The sequence below is a fragment of the Ictidomys tridecemlineatus genome, chromosome 6 (assembly GCF_052094955.1).
Source record: "Ictidomys tridecemlineatus isolate mIctTri1 chromosome 6, mIctTri1.hap1, whole genome shotgun sequence".
Lineage (NCBI taxonomy): Eukaryota > Metazoa > Chordata > Mammalia > Rodentia > Sciuridae > Ictidomys > Ictidomys tridecemlineatus.
Window position 1 is genome coordinate 84,464,004 of NC_135482.1, and position 23,883 is coordinate 84,487,886.

The 23,883-nt window shown below is 36.0% G+C and overlaps 1 protein-coding gene across 11 annotated transcripts in view; it reads left to right on the forward strand.

Annotated features, from left to right (window-relative positions):
* Sox5 (SRY-box transcription factor 5) overlaps positions 1 to 23,883 on the forward strand; it is a 955,314-nt gene that overhangs the window by 56,766 nt on the left and 874,665 nt on the right. The gene's annotated exons all lie outside the window — the stretch shown is intronic.

Consider the following 23,883-nt stretch of genomic DNA (forward strand, 5'->3'; position numbering starts at 1 on the left):
GGACTTTTCCAGATAGAGGCACAGCTTTACAGCATGGTCTGATCTTAAAACTGTTAGACTGATGCCACAGGTAAATCCCCAAATCTTACATGGAGATTCTCATGCTTTTAGACTCTCCTTCTCTGTATTGCTTCCTCTCCATACACAATTTACAAACCCCAGATTGAGAGGTAGTACTTTAAATAGTTATGTTTATTTTTTTCTCCCCCTCACCTGCACCTCATCTTATCTTAGATGCAGCATGAAAAAAAAAAAAAAGTGAGAGCAGCCAGGGTGGTTGGAAATAATCTAATTGCACCTTGTTTGGATTAGCTTGAAGCTTCATGTGCAGGCTTTTAAATCCACTCGTCAAGCAGATATGAACTCAGAGGAGATCAAGTCTTATTCAAAAAGAAAGAAAACAGGAGTTAAAGTTCACATCATTACCCATCAGGAGCAAAGAGAAGGGAAGAACAGGTTCTATTTACATGTTTATATATACAACCTATTTATAGTTTTTTACTATTTTTGCATCAGTTTTGGAAACATAGTAGTATTTTGAAAATAATGTACATGTGCTTTAAATTTTAGGATTTATTATGAAAGATTGAGGCATGCTCGTATTTTTTTTTGTAAAACATTATAAATTTTCCTTAGTTACATTTGCATATTTTGTTCATAGCTACTTCCCCTGTTTAAAAAATAAATCTGTTAATTAGGTGTATGTTTAAGTGAAAAGTCTTTGAGTGACATGTAATTTAAAATTTTTTTTCAAAAGTTTACATTTATATTTTGAAGACATTAACTTCAAGATCTCAAGGTTTTTTTTCTGGAGCTCATAATTAAAAGATTAACCTGTAAGAATAAACATAATTGTTGACACGATTTAGAGTCTCCTTAATTCCTCATTTAAAGACACAAGTATTGATACTATTGTACTGTAATGATTGGAATACTTTCAGAAGGGAATTAGACTATGAAGTGGCCAACTTCATTTAACTAGTTATTAATTAACTAGATGACTAATATGAAGCAAATCTACAAAAGAATGGTCCTAAAATTAAAGGAAGTAAAACGATTACTGTATATTCCTCTATAATTTTATCAGAAGACACTTTGAATTTTTAATCTGAGAAACTAAAAATTCAGTCCAGATAACTATTCACTAGATTGTGGTTTTTCTACAGTGAATTTTATCAGCCTCATTGTAAAGTCCCCTGCACCATCCCTTCTTCCTTTTAATCCATGTGTTTTTCAAAAAATCATTTTGACATGATTTTAGATTTATAGCAAAGTTACCTTAATAACCTTAATCCAACTCTGCCAATGTTAAAAACTTATGTAACCAGAGCCAGTGACCAAAACCAGGAAATTAATATTAATACAGTGCTGTTACTAAATATAGACCATATTCTAACTCCAGTAGTTTTACCACTGTTATTTTTGTGATCCAAGTCACAATCTGGAATCCTATATCACATTTAGTCATATCTTCTTCTTCTCCTATGTGTGACAGTTTGCCAGTCTTTCCTTGTCTTTCATGATCTTGACAACTTTGATCAAGTGCTGGTCAGTTATTTTGTACAATGTCTCTCAATTTGGGTTTGATTTCTCGTGATTAGATTGAGGATATGCATTTTTGGCCAGAAAGCCACAGAGGTGATGTGATTTTCTCAGAACATTAACCAGGGACGACACAGGATCTTTTCATTGGTGATATTAATCTTGAGCAGTTGGGTAAGGTGCTGTCTGTTGCATTTTTCCACCATAAATTTACTATTTTCCACATTGAATTAATAAATATCTTGGTGAAAATACTGTGAGACTCTGCAAGCATCTTGTTCTTCTTGAACTTTTTTTCCATTGATTTTAGTACCCATTAGTGGCTCTTGTTTGCAGCAATTATTATTAGAGTATTCTGATGACAATTTGCATTTCCTCCCTTTTATATTTATTTGAAAATTCATTGTGAAGAAGAGCTATTCCTTTTTCCTTGTTTACTGATTATTACATTCCATGATTGATTTTCATCATCCATAAATTTTATTAATTCCACCAATGTAGATTGCTAAATATTTATTTTATAGTTTATGATCTAATAATATATTATTTCATCGCTGAAATTGTTTCATTTTTGGCTCCTGGAAACTTACCAGGTTGACTCTCATGTCCTTCTCAGGTGCCTCTATCCTTTTTCTGTCACTGTCTTATTTTCTGGCCTTATGAGATGTTCCAGCTCCTCCCTCTGCCCTGCCCATCAGGGCAGGGAATCAGCCATTTCTTCAAGGAACCCACTTGGTTATGGCCACATACCATTGGAAATATTTAGAAACTAACATCTTGCCCCATGGGAGAGTAGTATTTGGAAACCAAGATCTTGCCCCATCAACTTATGAAAAAGAACTATGATTTTAGAAAGAAATAGTAAATCAATCAATCAGAGCATTTAGAGGTGTGTGGCCATAGCCAGGAAGGCGGTTTCTGAGTATTCTCTCTCGGGAGTCGACGGGAGGTGGAATGTTCTTTTCAGAATGCGAAGAGATTGAAGAGCATTACATCTGTCTTTTCCCTAAGATAGCCTCCAAGTGTTTGAAATTATCTTTACTTTTTATAAACAATCTCCCCCCCCCCCCGTTTACCATGTTACTAAGAATTATACCGAGACAGTGAGGAAATGATCTGTTTTGCTCCCTCTTAAAAGCAAAAGTGAAATATCTATTAAAATGCATGCTTCTGTTGAAAGTCCTGTATATTCATGTTTGGAGTGTGAGAAAAATCAAGCTCATTCCTTTACTGTTCCTGTCCTTGATGGTCCCTGTTGAAGTCGTACAGCAGTGTGTGTTATCTGGCCCCTCTCCTGGTTCCTGGTCTCCCACAAGTAAGTGGGCATGTTGGTAGAAAATGATGCAGACACAACAAGATCACAACCTTAGTGCTAAAACTGCTCTTAATGAGGTGCTGTGTATGAATTAATTAAATTAGTTGGCCCCTCATGTGGCAAGCTCTGTTTAGTGTGTGGTTGCCTAATTTATGAGGATAAAATTATGGTACAGTCTCTGCCTTGCTTGTTTTCATCAAAGAGATGGGCTAATTTGTAATGAAACTTTATCAATCAGATCATGCATGCGGTTGTCCACCCTCCAAGCTCTGACTAATGAACGTAGGCTGTTGGAGGCTTTCACAGGGCACATCCTGTTGCTGCCGAGGGGGAGGGTGCACTGACTATAGATTGATTATGAGACCAGTTGTTTCTTTTCTAGCAGCTAGATAACCAACTTTTCTGCTTTCTGTTTCTTGGCATGTTTATGGCTTTCTGTTTATCTTTCTTTTTTATAGGAGGTATGAATTTAAAGTGGAAAGTGTATAAAAATGCTGGTTTATATTTGTTTGGGAGAAACCAAAAATTGTGTGTTTCCTATTGGAACAGCGGTAGCTAAGAACTCTCAACAATGGGTGAAGGAATAATAGTACAACCGGCAGAGAAATGGAGAGTTTTTGAAAGGCAATATTCTTCAATGTTGGGAAAGTAATGAAAGGTCAAAATGAAGCTCAATAGAAAAGCCATTATGAAAGGAAGGGGGGGAATTTGGCTTTTATGTTGCTGTCAGGATTTGGGATTTGTTTTCTTTTTATTCTGACAAAACTCTTTTGGGGTGTGTTTTTTTCTGTTCAATTCAAACAGTTTATACAAGTGTTATTTTAAACTTCCTTGTGTTTACATCATCATGTCTTTTGAAAAGAAACTTTTTTTTTTCCTTCAATTTTATCTGGGAATTTTTAAGGATAGAGCCCTGTTTCCAAGGCGCGCACACACACACATACATATATGCTTTCATGTGAATATTTTGATTTTCTCTGATTGAGAAATAAGGACAGGATGATTCAAGGGCACTTTGTAAAGGACTTCCTTAAAAGTGAATATTGTTTCCATGTATATAGGTGATTATGTTGAAAATTTATATTACTTCTAGTCACTGATTACTTTAGAAAACACTCACCACAGAAAGATATTTTACAAATATAAGAATGACATAAAGCTCCACGTCAGGCAGCAAGTCAGTGGCAGAACTGGATTTAGGATTTCGAGTTCTGACTTCTGTCCTGTCATCAGGCCACTAATCTGCTTGATTTTCTCAAAGAATTTGAGGCCTGAGGAGAGAAGATGCCAGAGACTTATTTCCAAAGAGATGAGTCACACTGGGTGGTTTGATAGACTAAAATCTGTGTTTATTTTGCAAAGGGCTTTTGAACAGATATTAGAGAAAGAAATTTCATCATTATGTTCAACTTTATACTTCATAGCATTGTACTTTCTGTTCCAATAGTTAACAGCACTAAGTTCATGGTTCTTCTCTTTCTGTTCTCTCCTGGGATTTTTCTATTTAAAAAAAAACAAAAAGGCAGATCTTTTTGTGTTTTATCAGATGGACTTAAAAATGTTATTAGTATCCTTTGCCTGGATTATTAAATTGGTCTGTAATCTTTCCAGTGCGAGGCTTTGCCTCTGTCATTTCCTTGCTTCAAAACATTCTGTGGCTCCCCGCTGCCCACAGAATTCTTCCTTGTGATACTGAAAAGTCTCCATGATGTTAGCTCCATCGAGTCTTCCTCCTCTGGATGTGTACCAGGCACACTGAGCTATTATCCCATCTTTTCTGAGCTTGTGTTCCTCCAGGTTTCTCTCCTATATGTATTTGCTCCTGCCTTTCCTTTCCTTGTAGGGCCCATAGCATCCATCCCTGAATTGAATTGCCACATTACTTTCAAAGTTCATATTTCATGCTGTTGTCTTGTGAAACTTGTCTTGCCCAGAAGATGCAAGAAAATATTTAATCATCCCGCCAACATTTATTTAGCACCTATGTGTCTTGAAGCATTCTGGAATGTTGATGACCATGATAGATAAAAGAACACAGCCCGGTCTCAAGGGCTTTGCTATCTGGTTGAGGATGGGAATCAGAAATAAACAAGTAAATAAAATCTAAAAATACTTAAATTCTGATGGTAAAAACATGTTGTGAATACAGTTGGGGAACTATGGTAGAATCATCTTGGGGTGATGGGAGGGGAAGTGACCAAGGTTCGATGGAATGAGTCAGGGTTAGCCTGTGTGAGAACAAATTTTTGGGCTCTAACTGAATGAAAGGAAGGAAGCAGCCATGGGAAAGAAGATCTGGAGGGGAAGGGAAGGCAAGTACAAAGGCCCTGTGGCAGAGACATTTGGTGAGTTTTAAAAATAAGAGAAAGGTCAAGTCTCTGCAACCAGTGAGCCAACAGAGGAGTAGTGAGATGCCTTGGGAGAGGTGGATAGACCTCTGATGGTGAAGGGATTTGTGAGCCAACATAAAATGTGTTGGTTTCAAACTCTTGGTAGAGATTCAGGCAGAAAAGTGTAATGATCGCATTCTTTACATTCCATTTACTTTCTTCCACTCATTTGCATAGTCCCTGTTAAGTGATGGGTTATAAACTCTAGTTGGGTAGGACTTATGTATCAGTCAGCTTCATTCATGGATTGACAGCAGTCAGTAACTATCTGTCAGATTGCTAAGTGAATAAAGCAGTGGGGATTCTGAAAATTTATTATAATAGATATTTAGAATTAATCTCTTACTGAAGCAGATAGTTAAGATGGTATTTTGCTCTTTGTTGGTGGCTGTGCTCTTCAAGGACAAAGTAGGTTGAAAGAGCATGGGTCTAGGATCACAGGGGCAGTGTGGCCCAATGGTGAAGGGTGTGCAGTCGAGAACTAGATTATCTGTTTTGGAATCCCAGCTCTGTCACTGGCTTGCCTCATCTTTGAAAAATTAATTAGTCTCTCTTAGCCTTGTTTCTTATCAGTAAAATGGTGATACTAATATTATTTACTTTTTTAGTCTGTCATGGGTTTTAACTGAAACCACCGGTGTAGAACACTGAGAATGATGCTTGGCATGGCAAACACCCAGTAAATCCCCCCAAACTCCCACAAAGGCACTCTACCGCGTTACTATTGGAAAGTTCTTGTTGAAATTATCTTGGTCTAGGATATCTTGACTTCCTTGCCCATTCTACATAGGATTTTGGAATAATTATGTAAGAATAATAGTAAAAAAAAATACTTAGTTTATGAAAAACAGACATATTCAGAAAAACTCTTGCTTCTTTTTTTTAAACTTATGACAGATGAGAAATAAATCTTCAATAAGTGATATTTAGGTGAGATACAGCCGTACAGTGAACACTAACAATCTAAATCTCATTAATCTTCTTTCATAATCAGTTGAACTGTAAAATTATATGTCTGAGAAACCAGAGCCAGGCTTGAGCCCTGATTGGGCCATGTGCTGTAACTTCTGTCATTTTGTATTTTTAAGTTAACCCTGCAACACTGTTATAGCTCTCAGTGTTTTTGCTGAAGGACTCTGTTATAGGTGAGTCATTTTCTAGCAGGACAGTTCAGTGTCATAACATACCCCATGCTTGGTGGCACTGGTGGAAACCACAAATAGTGGGGAGATGAGCTTTTGTGCCTTGGGAAGAAGCCAGTAAAACTTGTACAATCATAAAGAGCAAGGTATAAAGTCATAAATTCCGTCTGTGTTCTTTAACCAAATGATGTTGTAGAAGTTTGATTTCAGGCAGGCTCAGATTACATAAATGCATTCTTTGGATGCTCTTTTCTTTTATGATCATTAATACACTGAAAATTTGGATTGGAAAATATGGTAGAAAACGAATGGTGGAATTTAGAGTGGAGTCCTTTGAGGGTGTGGTTTATTGTTCCTTCTCCAACTCTTAAATAATTCTGAACACTTTAACCAGCCAAATAGAAAAATCCCTCAAGGCTTTTTGTACAGTTGTTTTGTTTCTTTCCTGCTGCTCCCAGTAACATTACATAAGTTACCTGGAAATTGCGTAGCTTGGGTGCCCTGAGCCAGACAAGTCAAAATACCTGGAATTCTTACTTGTTCAGACGTTAAGAGTGGTGCCGGGTAATTTGGGGATGATAAGGAAGAATCTAGTGGATTCTTTCATTTTATGCTTAAAATTTAAATTTACCAATGACATTGTACGACACTTTCTCTAATGGTTTTTTTCATGTCGTCGAAGCCAAAAAAGGACAGAGGCAAACTGTCTCTTCAGGGATTTGTAGCCCGGTTTGACTTTTCAAAAAGTTTGAGTAAACTTTAAGTAACCTCTTGATGTTCTGGCATTACTCTTTTTTGTAGGCATTTTTGCTTGTGTAGGAGTTGCTTGAAAATGAGCAGAAGTTGTAGTTATTAAAGTTCTGGAATCTACCCCCTGCCAACACCCCCTGAGACAAGGAATATGGAGGCTACTGTTCTTCAACTGGTTATGAGATTAAACTGTTTCAGATTCATTGATTCTTGAATAGCTTAGTTCATTGTGGCATACTGAAAGGAATTTTTGTCACAGAATAAAGAAGTTATAGAATCACTTCATATTTATTCTTAATGTAGTTTGAGTATCTAGAGTGATTTTTAACACTTAGAAATTACCCAGAACCAAAAATCCCAGCCTCATCTCTGTCTTTAGTAGGGAAGGATTCTAGATGTGGGTCTGCATTCCTTACCCCACCACATCCTCCCCCACCATTATTATTCTTTCGATTTTTCTTCTCAAATATACACTTTCTTTGGTTTCGTTTGTTAATAAGTAGTTACTCATACATAGTTTAGTTTTCAATGTTGGTGTGTCGAAAGACACTTTACAACTTAAAACCTCTTTAATCAAACCCATGAACCTGCACCAGAATTGGTTCTTATCTTTTTGATGTTGTTTTGGAAACTGATCTGAAAGTAACTATTGTGCTTGAGTGTTCACGTCAACCGAATATAAAAATCAGCGTCTAGATTTATTACTGGTTGATATTCTTTAAATGAACCTTGTTAAATTCTCTGAAATCAAGGTTCTGAGGACCATTTGTGAATTATTATTTTTTTCTGAATAACTTATTTAGAATTTTATCTGCCTTTGGGCTCATTTATAGTTCTAAATGCAGGAAAAAGAATAAGAACTAAAGGGTTTCCCATTTTCCCTTCAAGTCCTCTGATTCCACGACACTTCATACTGGCTTCCTTTGACTGAACTAAGTTCTCACTGTGCTGGAAACATGTCTTGCATTTGCCCACAGCAGACACTCAGTAAGAAGTTGAAGAATGACTAAGTCTGCTACTTCATTACTTATAGCTGAATGAAGCAAGAACTAAATTTCACCATTTTTTTGGAGAAATACCCAGTGATAGCTAGGTGTCCTTAATTTGACAATAGTTCATTGGTAACAAGGTGTACTTTAGCTCTTCTGTTAACTTTATAGCAAAAGTGGCTCTAGATAGTAGGTGAACAAGTACTGCAAGTTGCCATGCTATTATGATATCAGAGAATAAAATTACTTTAAAGGCAAAAACGATGTAAGATTCAATAAGATTCAATAATCAATTCAAACACTAATAGAACTTCAATATTACATATTTGGAGTTAAATATGTTAAATTCTGTAAATAATTCATTCTTTTATTTTTTGGTATTTTTATTATACTGCTAGAAAAAGAATGATGATTATTTCAGCTGTGATACCTTTTCATTTTATCTAGTAGTTATGTTTTATAGAAAATTGTGGCCCACCAGAACTATCTCATCTTCTACTTAGAATGATATACATTGCACTGTAAAATTCCATCGTTGATGATACGACCTCATTTTTCCCCTGGGAAATTTACTATTTCCAGGTAAGAGTTAAGGTGGAAAAAAGTTGGGAGATTTCAATTTTAATTCACAATCAGCTGCTTCTTTAAGGTGTGACTTCAAATGTTTCCAGAGGTTTTCCCATGTCTTTGTTTCTCCCATAAACTATGATAATAATCACCTGTGCTATCTGTTTCATACTGTTGTTGTGAGGATAAAATGAGATAATAAATGTGAAGCACTTTGAAATTTTCAAAGGTATTATTATCCTTTGTGTTGGATGGTCTGAATTAGAAAACACTCAGTTTCTTGCTTTGGCAACTGATCTTCAGGGAGCAGTAAACCCATCAGGTCTCGTGATTATCTTGCCTTTTATACTTTATATGTTCAACAGGAGCTATTTATATTTTCTTATATCCCTGCCTAGTTCTAGCTGCTGGGTGGGTGTGGGTTTGTGGATGTGTAACCGTATGTGGTTACTCTGTATGTTCTGTGCATCAGTGCGATTTACTCAGATATTTTTTTCTTTTTAAAGTCAGCAAATCCTGACATTATTTCCACCATGGGTAGGGAATCTCAATTCATATCATTATTTCTAATGAACTGTCTACTTTGCAAATCTTCCACATCACCTAATACATTCTACAGTTGAGGAAGTTATTAATGATATAAGTACTTCTGCTTTTAAAAAGGGTTTCATCATTATTGATGCTGACTTTTAAAAAACAAATGTTTTATTTTAAAGAGTTTTAGAATTAGAGAAAAGTTACCATACAAAGAGTTCCCACATACCCCTTATCTAGTTTCTTCTATTATGAAATCTTACAATAAGTATGATATATTACTTACATTATCATTAGTGGTTTGGTTCTAATAATTAATGTTAGCTAAAATCTATACTTCATTCTGATTTTCTTAGTTTTTCTTTACTCTTTTTTTTTTTTCCTGTGCCAAGATCCCATATTACATTTACTATTATGTCTCTTAGGCTTCTCTTGATTGACAGCTTTTCGGACTTTCTTTTTTCTTGGTGATCTTGAAAGTGTTGAGTACTGCAGACACTGACTTTAAACAGATTTCAAGTTTACTCATTGGAAGAAAATGATCAGCAGCTCACTCCCATACCCACAAGTGAACCCCTATAGTACGAAAAGGACATCATTTATTGGGTGTTTTAAAGTAAGCAAACAACACAATATCCAAACCTTTTGGCAGACCAATTCATAAAAATGATAAGGGGATTGAATACTGAAAAAGATAATGTTATGATATCAAATGTGCTCATGACAATTAAAAAGACTTATTTAGTGAAGATGAATGGGTAAAGAAGTCATCGGCGTGGAGGCTGCTCTTCATATATATTTGAATTTTCTTATTTAACTATTCTTTCTTAAAATACATAAAATTTCTTAAAATTCTTAAAATACCTTTAATACATAAATAAAATTTCAACCTCTTAAGCCTAACACGTGAGGCTTTGCCTATAGCAATAAATCTAAAGTATTTGGCAGCCCATTCTTTCAAAAAAGGCCAATTTTCATCATAAGTATCAAGAACAAATACCTAAGTATCACTTGTAGACTCTGAGAAGTGATTCAGGTATGGTGACATTATTTAGCATCACTCACCAATGATAAGATGGCCTTAAGTGTTTATTATAACCCTGAGCCTCTGTTTCTATTAATACTTGATAGGATTGAGCCATTGACTTTTCAAAGCAACTTACTGAAGTTTATGAAATGATTACTTTTCATCATTTCATGATCATTACTGGTCTCATACCTTATGGCCTAGACCCTTCCCCTCGCTTACTTGTAATGGTCTAGTTTTTCTAAACTTCCCAAGATAGATTTATTATAGTATGATATTTGTGTTAATTCAGTCAAAATATTTCCTTTAGGGGAATACAGTTGTTGTCCTTGCCTCAAACCAAAGGTCTTTTCGGGAATTTTTTTTTTTTTTTTGGTAAAGGGATTGAACCCAGGGCACTTAACCACTGAGCCACATCTCCAGTCATTTTTTTTGTTGTTGTTGTTTTGAGAGAGGGTCTCGATAAATTGCTGAGGTTCATTTTGAACTTATGATCCTCTTGCCTCAGCCTCCTGAGTGCTGGGATTACAGGAGTGCTTCACCACTCCCAGCCTTTTCAGGCAGTTTTAAAGCTGGGGAATGAGGCAGTCAGTAAGAAGCATCTCAGATATAGCCTGATTTTGAGATTGCAGATATAGCCTCTGTTGGGGGTGTTGAGCTTGTTCTGGTCATTGGTCTACGTGGACTTGGAATTAGGAAGTCAGTCTGAATGTATAAAGCTCACAGGCAAATATGAAGAGGAGACCAATGGCAGTGTTTCCTTCTTCTTTTGATTTGTTTGAATGAGGTTACCAACCTTAAGGAGTTCATTAAACCCCCAAATTGGGGGAGCATGTGTGTGTACTCATAGTTCTCGCTTTCACCAAAGCTGTTTATACTTCATTGCCTCAAAGTAATAAAATGGAGTGAAAATCTTGGGTTCTTAATTTGACAAGTGTATTTAGAGCATGTAGTGACTTGTAGGTTTATAGTTTACCTTAAAAAAAAAATGCTGCTAGGCGTGTGAAGTAGCAAATCCCTACAAAAGCAAAAGGCAAAACATTATCTTTTGCCATGAGGAAAAACAGTCCAAGAAAGGTAGACTGAGTTCTGCTTTGTACATACTTTTCTTTTTGCTTTTGAATTTCAGTTTATTTAATATTATTTGATTTGCATATTTTTTATTTATCTTTACCTATCCTTTAAATTCCAAATTTTCTATGAAAATAAGCCTGTCTTCTGTAGAAAGCATAGAGTCTGACATTTCCGTTAACCCAATCTGAGAGTCCTTGTCATCCAATACTGGAGTTCAGCGCATTCATACTTCTCACAGTATCCCATAGATTTGATTTCATGCCATATCTTTCTCCTTTTTATTTTGCTATTTTGCTATTTTATTTTGCCATTTTTTATTTTGCTATTTTATTGTATCCGTTATCTGTGGCTTTGTTTTTTTATTAATTGATTCTATTTTTTTAATACACAACAGTGGAATGCATTACAATTCTTATTACACATATAGAACACAATTTTTCATCTTTGTATATAAAGTATGTTCATGCCAATTCATGTCTTTATATATGTACTTTGTTTTTTTTTTTTTTTACGTACTTTGAGAGGAGCATTAATTGCAGTGGGCTGCTTTGATTTGAAATGTGAGCCCAATATTATCAGAACTACTTACATCCATTCTTTTCCCCCTTCATCAGCCCTTTATCACCTTATTCACCTTTATGGTTTCCTGTATTAGTCAATCAAATATGCTTTAGTTACTTCAGAGGATGTTCATGCAGAGGACTTTTAAAAGCCTGATTCCAATATAATTTCTAACATCCAAAACCCATAATTTCTCATTGTGCCTTGCATGAGAATTTTCTTTTAACCAAACACACTAGTGTGGGACTCTACTGAACTTTTGGTGATGGGTGTGTGAGGCATGTTCAGGACTATCCTGATTAGTATAATAGAGGAGGCTAAAATACCCTGGCAAAGTCTGTCCTAAGAAGAGTGGGCTCTTGGGCCCTTCCCAGAAAGCATGTTTTAGGTACTGCCACAGGCAGGCAAAATTTCCATGTAAGGGCCCAATTCAAGTCAGAGTTACAGATCAGTTGCCGTGGGTTTTACCACAAATGTAAATCACAGAACCCACCACACAGAGTCATCTGTAATTTCCCCATTAACTAGTTCCTTCACTCTAAGTGCACACCAGCCAGCGTGAATGGCTACCACCCAGGCAGCCACTCTGGCATGGAGAGAGAATGAAAAGAAGAGAGATGTTGAGGGTGGGTGGGTTGATTGGTTGGTAGGTCTATCTTGGTTGGCTTTGGGATGAAAGGAATGGGGTTAAGCCTATCTTACCTCTTATTTTGAATGTGGCAGCTCTTTTGGTATTTTGTTATTTTTAAAATCTGTTTTGAAGAGGTGGGTATCATTTTTAGCCATGTGCTTTAGAAACTTGGTACTAATGTTTAAGTTAAAATAGGAATCAAGGAATCATGCTTCCAGTAACAGTTACCAAATGAGCAATAGACAATAAAAAGGAAATGAGAGAGTTTCTCCATGCCCACTTTGGATATTTATATGGATTTCGGAGTTCTTCATGCGCCTCCAACCCACCCACACAACACCATTAAAAAAATATGGTGTGTATCAAATACAGCCTGAATTTCCATGAAAGCATTCCAAAAGAAACTATGAGCTTCCCCTGTAACCAATTTTTTCCTGAATTTTCCTGTGTAAGTGGAAAAAAAATAGCTGTTTGGGTTTCAGCCATACTTGGGCACACTGGCTTCATACCTGTTTCAAAATGTTTTTGCATAGTACTCCTTCATCTTTTAAGAAAATGCTTTGTTTAAAAAAAAGGCAACAGGCTAATTTATTTAATAGTAAGTAGAAGGAAAACAATGTTAAAAATACTGCAAAATCAATTTATCTCCTCCAGCCTTGAATGTTCAATGCCCATCTTGGGAACAGTTTTGGGAAATTAAAAGGCAAAATTCCAAGAAACAATTCTTCTTTAATTAAGAACTCCATACAACCTCAAACTCAATCTGAATTTGTTCTAGGTGCTATGGGTGTTTTTCTTCCTTTCCATATTGATAGAGTATATAATTCAAAGAAAGCCAAGTAATTAAATAAATAATGATCTGTCTTCTATTCATTACAGTGGCCAAATGGAACTAGGCAGCAGGCTGAATGTGTTGAAGTCCCCCCTGAACTTCAGGAAGACTTGTGAATCCAAGAGAGAGTCCATGTTAGGGCATCTGTGTTAATTTTGCCTTTTGTTCATTTCTTTTTTTTTTAATTTTTAATTTAATTTTTTTTTAGTTGTAGCTGGACACAAGACTTTATTTGATTTATTTATTTTTATGCGGTGCTGAAGATTGAACCCAGTGCCTCACGTGCTAGGCAAGTGTTCTATCACTGAGCTACAACCCCAGACCTTGCCTTTTGTGTTTGGGGGCAGTACTGAATGAACTTGAAACTAGATGTCTTTTTATCACATTAGAAGTTAGAGAATGTTTTCTGTGCTTTATTCTTCTTAGGCAGAAATCCCAGTGTGTAGTTAGTAAAGCTTCAAGGGGGAAAAAAAATCAGCCCCAGTAGATTTGGACAAGAAAGTGAGAGAGGGGCTAGGATTGTGGCTCAATGGTAGAGTGCTCGCATACCATGCATGGAGTACTGGGTTCGATCCTCAGCACCACATAAATATAAAATAAAGATATTGTGTCCACCTAAAACTAAAAATTAAATATTAAAAAAAAGAAAGAAAGTGAGAAGCCTGGAGACCTCTTTTCAGGAAAAAAAGTGTACTTGCCCCCTTCCTAGGGAATATGGCCAACTTATCACCTGAAAAAGGTAAATGTTAACTGGATAGATGAGTCTAAGATGACAGCTTTTCACCACTTGATAATTCTAGATTTCACTGAGTTATCTAGAGGCAAGAATTCCTACACACTCCAGCTGTTTGCAAACATGATATATTTTTTGGTGAAGTAGCCAGCAACCTCAGTTGTAGACCTTATCTCCTTTTCTTTATATATATTTTTTTCTTTTCTACCCTTAATCTGAAGGTGGTAGGTATGTTCCAGCGAAGTCGTGGTCCTCTGCCAGGCATGGTCCTGGGTGACTGAACAGCCTTTTGCCAGCCTCCTTGAACCCAGGGAAATGGAAGCAGCTCCTCCTCTCCATCAAACAGATGTTTACCACGTGCTTCTCGCTCTCACACATGCTCTTTCTCAGTTGGCAGAGGTAGGATTGGAACCTTGCCCTTCCCCAGTCTGATATTAACTTTGATACCTGACTCTGAGAGTTGAACAAGTCCACTGAGGTCTACAAGAAGGAGATGATTCCAATTTCTCAATTGGATTCTTTTGGGAAAAGGGAGTTGAGGTTGCTGAAAATCAGTGCAAACATCACTGCTCTCCTCTAAGAGATTTGGACGTTTGTGTTGGCACAAAAAGGTCACTTGAGGCCTGAGGGGTTTCACATTGTTCCTTTAAGTTAGACCTTCAATGCAAACTATTTTCAACACTTGCCATGAAGAACAAATGACCTTTAGTTACTTGCCCAGAAGACAAATGGTACATTAACACAATAAATATAGTTTGCTGGGACCTCATGCCTTCCTGGCTTTAACTTGCTGCTAGAATATTTTTTTTTAAAGGAATCCCTGAAATCCATAACACATTAAAATCAACTTACTTTATTTTTGGGGTTTATGTATATCTTATGATAATGTTGCTTCATGTTAATAACCTAATAGCACCTACATATTTTAGAACATGTTTAGAATAATCTGGAATTGATTATTTAGAGTGGATAGACTTCTTATAAGAGGTCTGAGTAAGAATGGGTTTGGGATTATAGTTGGATTTAAAGATATTGACAGATCTTACAGCAAAATAGATAACAAGATATTGAATATCTTCAAAATTAAATGCAGGAATTCTAGTCAGATCTAGCTGCAGATTTAGAGATATTATAGATCTTTTTGTAACATGTTCATAAGACATGCATTGTATCTTGGAAACTGGCAATCTGTTGCAACAAATAAATAATAAAACCTAGACTATAGTATATATAAGGAACTGAGGAATTTTTTTAACCTTAAGAAAAAGCAAACATTTTAAGTCATGTTAGAATAGATCCATGACGAATCATTCCATTATCTGCATTATTTTTTTTTAAGTCCACATCTTATGACTGTTCAACAAGCTAAAAACTAAATATTTCAGTTTTGCTTCAGGGAAATAAGACTCATTTAGTTTTCTTTTACTGTGTTTAATTGGGAGATAAAGACGTCCCCAATCCTGCTATGGAAGAAGGATGAGAGCTGAGCTCTTATCTTCTGTTCCCTGGGTAGGGAATGTATTGAATCCTAATGTCTCCCTGAGTCTAAAACTTCATTAAAAGTTTTCATCTTTGGAAAAGAGAGGACACTGGCTACTGTTACCTGGCGGGCAGAGGTACTTATTCATCTCCTGGCAGTTGCTTCTTAGTAGAAATCATGTTGGTGATAGCTGATTGGAATGGGATCCAGAATTAAGTATGTGCTGTCTTTCCTTGAGAGAAGATCTCCAGAAGTTGAATGTCAGAGGTAATTTTTGTTGCTCTGGAATAACTCCTTGTCTTAAATGGAACATTAAGGAGGATTTTAGCTTGCATATTTTGTAAACGAGGAAATGGGCTATGTAAAATATTCAAAGAATTATTAGGGAAACATTTGATCTTCCTTTTGCAAATCTAGCTTTCTTGTATACCTGACTTGTAAACTTTAATGAATATTTATATAATATTCTGTGTTAAGGAGATCATATAGATATGATGATATATATGATATACACAAATAGATTGCTTATAGTATTTACTTATTGATTTTTATGAAAGAAATGTGGATGATATTTAGTTATTTAGAGAATGTAGGTTAGATTTTGAAAAAGTTAATATTTATAAAGAAACTTTCTAAATTTTTAAAAATTTAAATTCATTTTTATATTAATAAGAGACATAAATCATTTTGTTCTAATTCTAGATTATTTGGAAACCTACAATGTTTTCAAGAAATAGTTCATGGACTTTCTTACTGGTGGGATGTAGGTATGGTCAGTGATATGCTTTGTTCAATTTTTGTTTTTTAAATGGAGTTTGAAGTCAGAAGTTAACCTTTTTTTCTGGATGGCTTATAGGCAATTACATCCAGTTTTCATATATTTCCATTTATGCACTAAAACATCCTAGAAGAGGTTTTTCCACCTACCTGCCCTTTCCATTTCTTTCTTTATTAACAGCAACAACAAAACGTGTGTTTGAGAATACATAGATGTAGTATGTGTAGATATCAGCAAGGTATTTATTAATGATTTGATAATGATACTGATAACTGTTATAAAAACTCATGTAAATCAGAATGCTGGTTTATAATAGTGAGAACCTCCAATGTTATACCAGAGGGCTGGGTCCCTGATTGTGGTATATAACTGACTCTCCTGCATGAGCACCTTGCTGGTAGGTGATCAAATTTAAAGAGCCTATCAGATTGGAGTAAATTAACAATATATTGGTTGACAGCATTGGGTTCAAATTCATCACAGCAGGATGGGATGGTATGTCATTGCTATTGGGATCAGTATAAAGTCTCTACTACACAAATGTGTTGAAGTGATTTCTTCCAGTTATAAGCCTAATGGTTTTGGAGGACTCAGCATGGGCTAGCTTTGTTGTATCATTAACATTGTTTGGGTTACTCCCAAACTTAACAGTCACTTTAGCAGAAGTTAAACAACATAGAAAAGGAGCAGTAATACCCACACACTGAAATTGTTCTAGCATATACTAAATGTCTTATTTTTAACTATTGTTAAGTAACACCTTTAAAAGATGACAGAGAATGGAAACCAGAATACTGAAGGGACTTGAGGAAGACTTAGGAGAAGAGAGGCTCCAGGTACATACATAAGTTTTCTTAGATTTCTTTCTTATATAATTATAACAGAGAGTCAGGTGTGGGCATAAAGGAATGACCATCAGATTGAAGTAGGCTTTCATTGGGAATGATGGACCTCCTGGACACATTCCTCTGGCACTGAATGAATTACTTATTGGGATGTTAGAGAAGAAAGTCACACATCTGATTATGGTGGGATCAGGTTATTTCTAAGTCTTGTTTCAGTTCTGAGTTTTGCTTTATCTTTTGGAAGGCATATGGGTTGGCATATTCTGTATGTTATATTGTATCTCCAAACATATTTACAAAAATTGAAAAGGCCTGCAAAAAAAATATTTTAAACAGGTGTGTAGTGGATGTGTATGCTACCTAGTGGATGACTTATAAAAGTATTAGAATAACAGTGGTTTGAAAGGCCTGCATGGTTGTGACAAGTAGGGAAAGGAAGACACGCATTTCAGGGTTGTGGGGAGGAATGAGAAAAGCATTTTTAATCTTATTGTACAAAGAGGCCTTAGTGTGGGAAAGCATAAAATAGTAATACTTACCAATTATTGATGTGCGTTATATATATGTTTTTCCTAGGGCTTTTTACATACAATATAACTAGTTATTATAATAAACAGGAAAGGTACTTGCACTGATACACATTTTACAGATTAAAATGAGAAGCCAAGTTCAGAATGCTTACCCACATAGAAAGCCCATGGCAGAGACAAAGAAATGAAGGCTCTCTGGTCCGGTCTTGGTCCGGTCTTTCTACTGTACCATGGCCAGCTAGCCGGGCTGGCTACCTGAGCTGGGTTCACAAGAGCTGGCTACATCAGTAACTAAAGTGAAGCTAGCCAATCCCTAAAAAACAAATACCAAATGTCTTCTTTGATATAATGAGAGCAACTAAGAACAGAGCAGGGAGGAAGAGCAGGAAGAAAAGATTAACATTAAACAGAGGCATGAGGTGGGAGGGAAAGGGAGAGAAAAGGGAAATTGCATGGAAATGGAGGGAGACCCTCATTGTTATACAAAATTATATATAAGAGGTTGTGAGCGGAATGGGAAAATAAACAAGGAGAGAAATGAATTACAGTAGATAGGGTAGAGAGAGAAGATGGGAGGGGAGGGGAGGGGGGATAGTAGAGGATAGGAAAGGTAGCAGAATACAACAGTTACTAATAGGGCATTATGTAAAAATGTGGATGTGTAACCGATGTGATTCTGCAACTTGTATTTGGGGTAAAAATGGGAGTTCATAACCCACTTGAATCTAATGTATGAAATATGATATGTCAAGAGCTTTGTAATGTTTTGAACAACCAATTAAAAAAAAGAAAATGGTGAAAACACACAGAAATACCTTTTGCTTGTAGGAATTAGAGACGGCTCTCGAACTTAAGGGTCTGTTGGAAAGGGAGAGCAAGCATTCCCCGAACTCTCTTTTTTACTGAGGAGAGCTGTTTGATAGAACTTTCCATCCAAAAAAGGTAAAAGGGTAGTATTACAAAAAAATGAAGAGGCAGCCCACTCCCACTGGGTGATGCCCACTCCCAGAGCATCCTTCCCCTGCCAAACAGAGGTGAGGTCCACCTGCCTTCATGCACAGGGGAAGCCAGTTCCACACCTCTGTTGATCAAGGTTAAGGGTGCTCAGCATCTATTCGGCAGCTCCCGACATACCACTATAATGTCTTGCTAACAATTTGTTTGGACAATTCCATGCTTTTAATGCCAATTCCTAGCTACTCATATCCTAATCAGAGCTACTGGTAAAGTCATTTTTTAATAGCCTTCAAGATTGAAATTTTGATTATGAGGGATAGAAAAATTTTGGAATTGTTCATATAATTTGAAGCCAAGAACCACCCAAATGTTATTTTAATTATCTGGCCTATGTTCTCATTATTATTTGTTGGGATGTGGCATTCACATTTTTCTGTCTTCATTCTGCTGTGATATATTATTAGTGTTCTGTTGAATAACTTGTGTTTACTTCCTTCTACTGTTTCGCTTGAACCTGTGTCAAATATTTTGTGCAGGCCATTTCCCCAATACCTAAATGTTCTTATTCCTTCCTCTCTCTGTCAGAATCTTGTGAATTCTCCCTTAAATTCCAGATCCTGAACCTACTTCAGATCTTTCTATTCCTCAAAGTTTCTCATCTGTCAGAATACAAAAATATTTATTTTTCATACATTTTAAAAATAATGTTCAATAAAGCCCTTTTCACTTTTTTTTTGTCATTTGAGTATGTTTTATTTCTACTTCCAGATTTAAACTGTTTGTATTTAGCCTTATGCAGAGCAGTGGATTGAGAAGAATGCAAGTTAATTATGTCTAAAATAATTTTGGTGGGAAAAGGTCCTGAAAGTTCACTGGGAAATGATTTTGGAAATCTTTTGGACACAATGGTTTTCTAAAGGAAAACAAGGAATGTTTGTTATGATGCATGTACAAAGTTAATTCCCACTGGGAAAATGTAGTTCAGTTTCTTTAAGAGATTTGTTTTATCACAAGGCATTCAGCAGGAGTAGGAACTCCCTGCACACATGGACACCGCGGATCCTCCATAGTCTAAAGGTCTGAAGGCACTCAGCTGTGATTTATTTTTTCCTAGAAGAAAGAAGCAACAAATGTAGTGTTCCTAATTAATATGATTTAAAACATTGTCAGCTAGCCAAAGCCAAGGTGATTCAAGATTATCTCCAATAAGGCATTTTACTTCTGTATCTCATTTTTAATTCAAGAAAATATGGTCCTTACCCTCAAGAAGTTTATAATCTTTTGAATTAAAATGAAGAGGAGGGGGGTACTCTAGTAAAAATGCTACCTTCCTACTGAGCCAAATGGAAACAATCAGGGACATGCAACAAAAAAGATTAATGAGTTGAAGGGATTGACTTATGAGAAAAGATTAGAAGAACTAAATATACATGGCTAGGCTAAATGAGTCCTATGGTAGGAGACATGATAAATAGCCAAATTTACTCCTTTGTAAGGCTTTTGAGACCAAGGACCATCCATACAAGCAAAATGATGTTTATCAATAATATAAACTTTGCAAATTTCTTGCAGCACTTTTAAGTCAGCAGCATATACAACCTTGAAATGAAGTGGACAATGCAAATACAATCCATCTCTGCGTTTGTGGGATAATCTATATCGGATTCAGCAGAAATTCCTTTTTTTAGAAAGTGAATTATTTTAAAAAATAATTTAAGAAGAGCACTTTTAGGACTTCATGCATTGTTTGGAGCAGAACTAATGAAGAAAATGCAAAAGATTTATTATAAAACGAGTGCGCAGTTTATGATATGAAAAATGCTTAGGAAACTAACTGATATCCAATTTAGGGTCACCTGGGACCTAAATGTTTAGTGGTTCATGTGAAAAAGTAGTATATTTAGGTGTTAACGCCTTAAGTCCTGAACCAAGAAAGGTAAAACGACCTATGCAGGCAGGTAATTGTAAGGGAGGCTGAGACTAGTGTCATTCCTGTTTCCTTAAGACAAAGGGATCCCTCTGTCCTTGCAAACAGGAAAGATGATAGAGATGGACTATTTTGCTTCAGTCCTGATTAAGAAGACTACCCTCATGATTAGCACCTTATCTGAGAGGAAAACTTACTGTGCACTTCAGTCACTGAATTAAAGTGCCAAAGGTGGAGGATACCCAAAACAAGGTTTAGTTTCTGTGGTGAGTGATTCAAAAAAGCCTATTAGAACTTTCACTGAAAGAGAAATTTGCTGTAGGGCTACAGTTAATTTACCTTGTGTCTTCACTTTCCAGAAGAAGTTTGCATGTTATTCTTTTGTTCTTGGTAAAAGAAAATGAAACATCTTCAACAGATAGTTATATTTTTGAAGACTAAAAAAGTCTAATGCTTTTTCAAGGAAACTTGGGGCATCTCTTTAAAATGTCTCTCTCATTGCTCAACAAAATGAAGAAATAACTGTCATTGTAATGGAATCTGAGTCCTCCTAAAAATTGTGTTGGCTCTATATTTTCACTGCAGTTTTCTGTATTTTTACTTTAGCTACTACACTGGGGTTGTGATGGTGGGAAATACATTTTATATGAATATTTATACTTATATATATTACTTATATATATTGCATATATATTTATATATGAATGCCTGGGAACAGACATATTTATTTGATTTTCCATTAAAAAACAAATATAGACATAAGTAACAAGTATCAATGAGCTCTAGAACAACCTTTTATTCATAATATTGTTCCTATAAAATTTCCAGTGAGCGTGCTTGTTTCAGTAATCCATATTTATGTGGTCTTCTCTGCTCTGGTGGTCCTTTAAAGACACATTTTACACAATTAAAAGTAGTATCATAACATCAAATACGTGAAAAGTTATGAAATACGAAACTACTCTAATATCTACTTTATGGATATGCTTGTTTTGTAAATATATGGTTTGTAGAAGGGTTGGGCAGTTCGGAATAGAATTTCCATGAAAAGGTGTGAATGGTTTCTTTAGGAGCTCTGGCTTTGTCTTCATGCTGGTGTGTATGGGCACGTGGAATAGTAATAGTGGGGAGACTGTCATTTCTGGTAATGTTGAGCGTCAGCATTTCAAAGACTGAAAAATATATGAGTAAAATTGTTCTTAATATGTTATCATTGCTGAATGAAAGCTGTCCTGATTTCCCCATTCTTTCCTCTGGGGAGTTATACTTATCTTTCATTCTGTGTCAGGAGAAACTGTCATTTAAGGGCAATTTCTGTTCCGATGCTGGCATATTTCTCTTGTTTATGTTCTTTCTTTTCCCATATGGGAATCTTTTTCAGGGTGTGTGTGTACAGTTTATCCATGCATAAATGACAGCACTAGCTGCCGCTTCCTGTGGGTAGGGGTGGGGTAGAATGGACTGAGGGGAGGGCTGAGTCCTTGTAATGTCTGAAGTTAAAGATAATTCTTCTACTCATGTGTTTTGTTTTTCTACTTATAATCTTCCATCCTACGTGACTTTTGATGAATGTATTAACTACTATGATTGTGAATAACCAATTCTCCCAGATGACATTAGACAGGTTTGTCAAAAGGATTTTTTTTTTCCTCCAATGCTGGGGATTGAATCCAGAACCTTCACATGAATAGGAAAGGGCTCTACCACTGAGCCACATCCCAGCCCTCTCAAAGGATATTCTAAGAATCAATTTTAAAATATCGCAGAACTGAGCAAAATGTCAGTCCCATACTAGCTGATAACCCACACTGTACTGAGATCCTTGAGGGTAGAAACATCCCAGGGTAGAGGAGGCAGCTGGCACCATGGTTCAGCATTCAGGCTCTAGGGCCAGACCTCCTCTGTCTACATTCCTCCTGTGGATCCTTTCAGGTGGGGGAACTGGGGCATGTTAGTTTCATCTTTATAGCTCATTTACCCTCTTCTAAAAAGAGGAATTATGTCGCTTTCAGAATTAAATGAGTTAATACTAGCTAAGTTCTTAGAATTGTGCCTATACAGATTTGTTGTCCAATAAACAGTAGCTATAATGATTTTTTAAATGAACTTTCCAGCACCAAGAACAGACTTATCACATACCAAGTAATCCCACAGTAAGTAAATGTATACAAAGTTGAATAAATACTTGGGTATCTCTTTAATATTTCCTCACTGTAAAATTTTACAGCACCTTTTTACTTTATGGAAACCATACTTTATTTCATTGTTATTTCATCTTTATGGAAGCCATACTATGTGCAAGTATTTTGTTAAGCACTTCAGAGTTAGAGATCCACAACCCATACTCTCTAAGAAGTCTATGGTCTTGAGTGAGTTGTCATTCCATTATAAGAATGGAAGGCAAATATTGTAGTGTACTGAAAAAGCTCTTAAGTTATAGTTTTATAGGAGATTAACTTTTCCTCTTTGAAGAAAATAATGAGAGAAGTACAAACAGGAAGATGCGGATGTGTTCTTTGGTTATTTTAATAGATAAATGGAAATATGATCTGTTATTAACATGGGATTTTATACCAAATACAAGACACTTTAAATAGTGGTAAGGTTTTATGATAAGGGAAAGAAGAAAATTCAAGACTAATTCTATTTCAATAGTAATTTTAAAATCTCTTTCAGTATACAACTGAAAACATTGTTTTGGGGGAAGTCACAAGATCTTGGTTCTGGATTCCCTAGGTTTTGGATAAATTTATTTTTAAAATATTCAATCAATTAGTTAATTCATTCATTCAGCCACTTTTGCTTCAATTGTTGACTGATAATTGACCACTGCAGAATGTGTACTCTAGGTCCTCATTGAGTTCTCCAGTGCAGCCCTGCTTTCACAAATTCTGTGATGAAGACTAGTTTATCTTTTAAGTTTGTGATGTGTTGTGAACCAGTGCTGTCATAAAACACAATAAGAACAGATTCAAAAAATGAAAACAAGATTCCATAGACACAACAGGACTGCATCAGATTATTACAAATGTTTCCATGTCTGACTCCTGGATGCTGTGCCCCTCTGCCACATGCCAGTAGCAAACAGCTCACAGAGCAGCAGTGTGCTTGAGACCACCCCTGGTGGAGCGCTGCCAGGCACTTTAGGTGCCATGGTACTGGCTCTCTTTCCCAAGAGATGATTGTGTGATTTTCTCTTCTGCTTCTAATTACCGTTTAGAATTAGCCTGTGGACTTTCCTCTAATAGACTTCTTTCTTTTAGTACTTTATGAAATGTG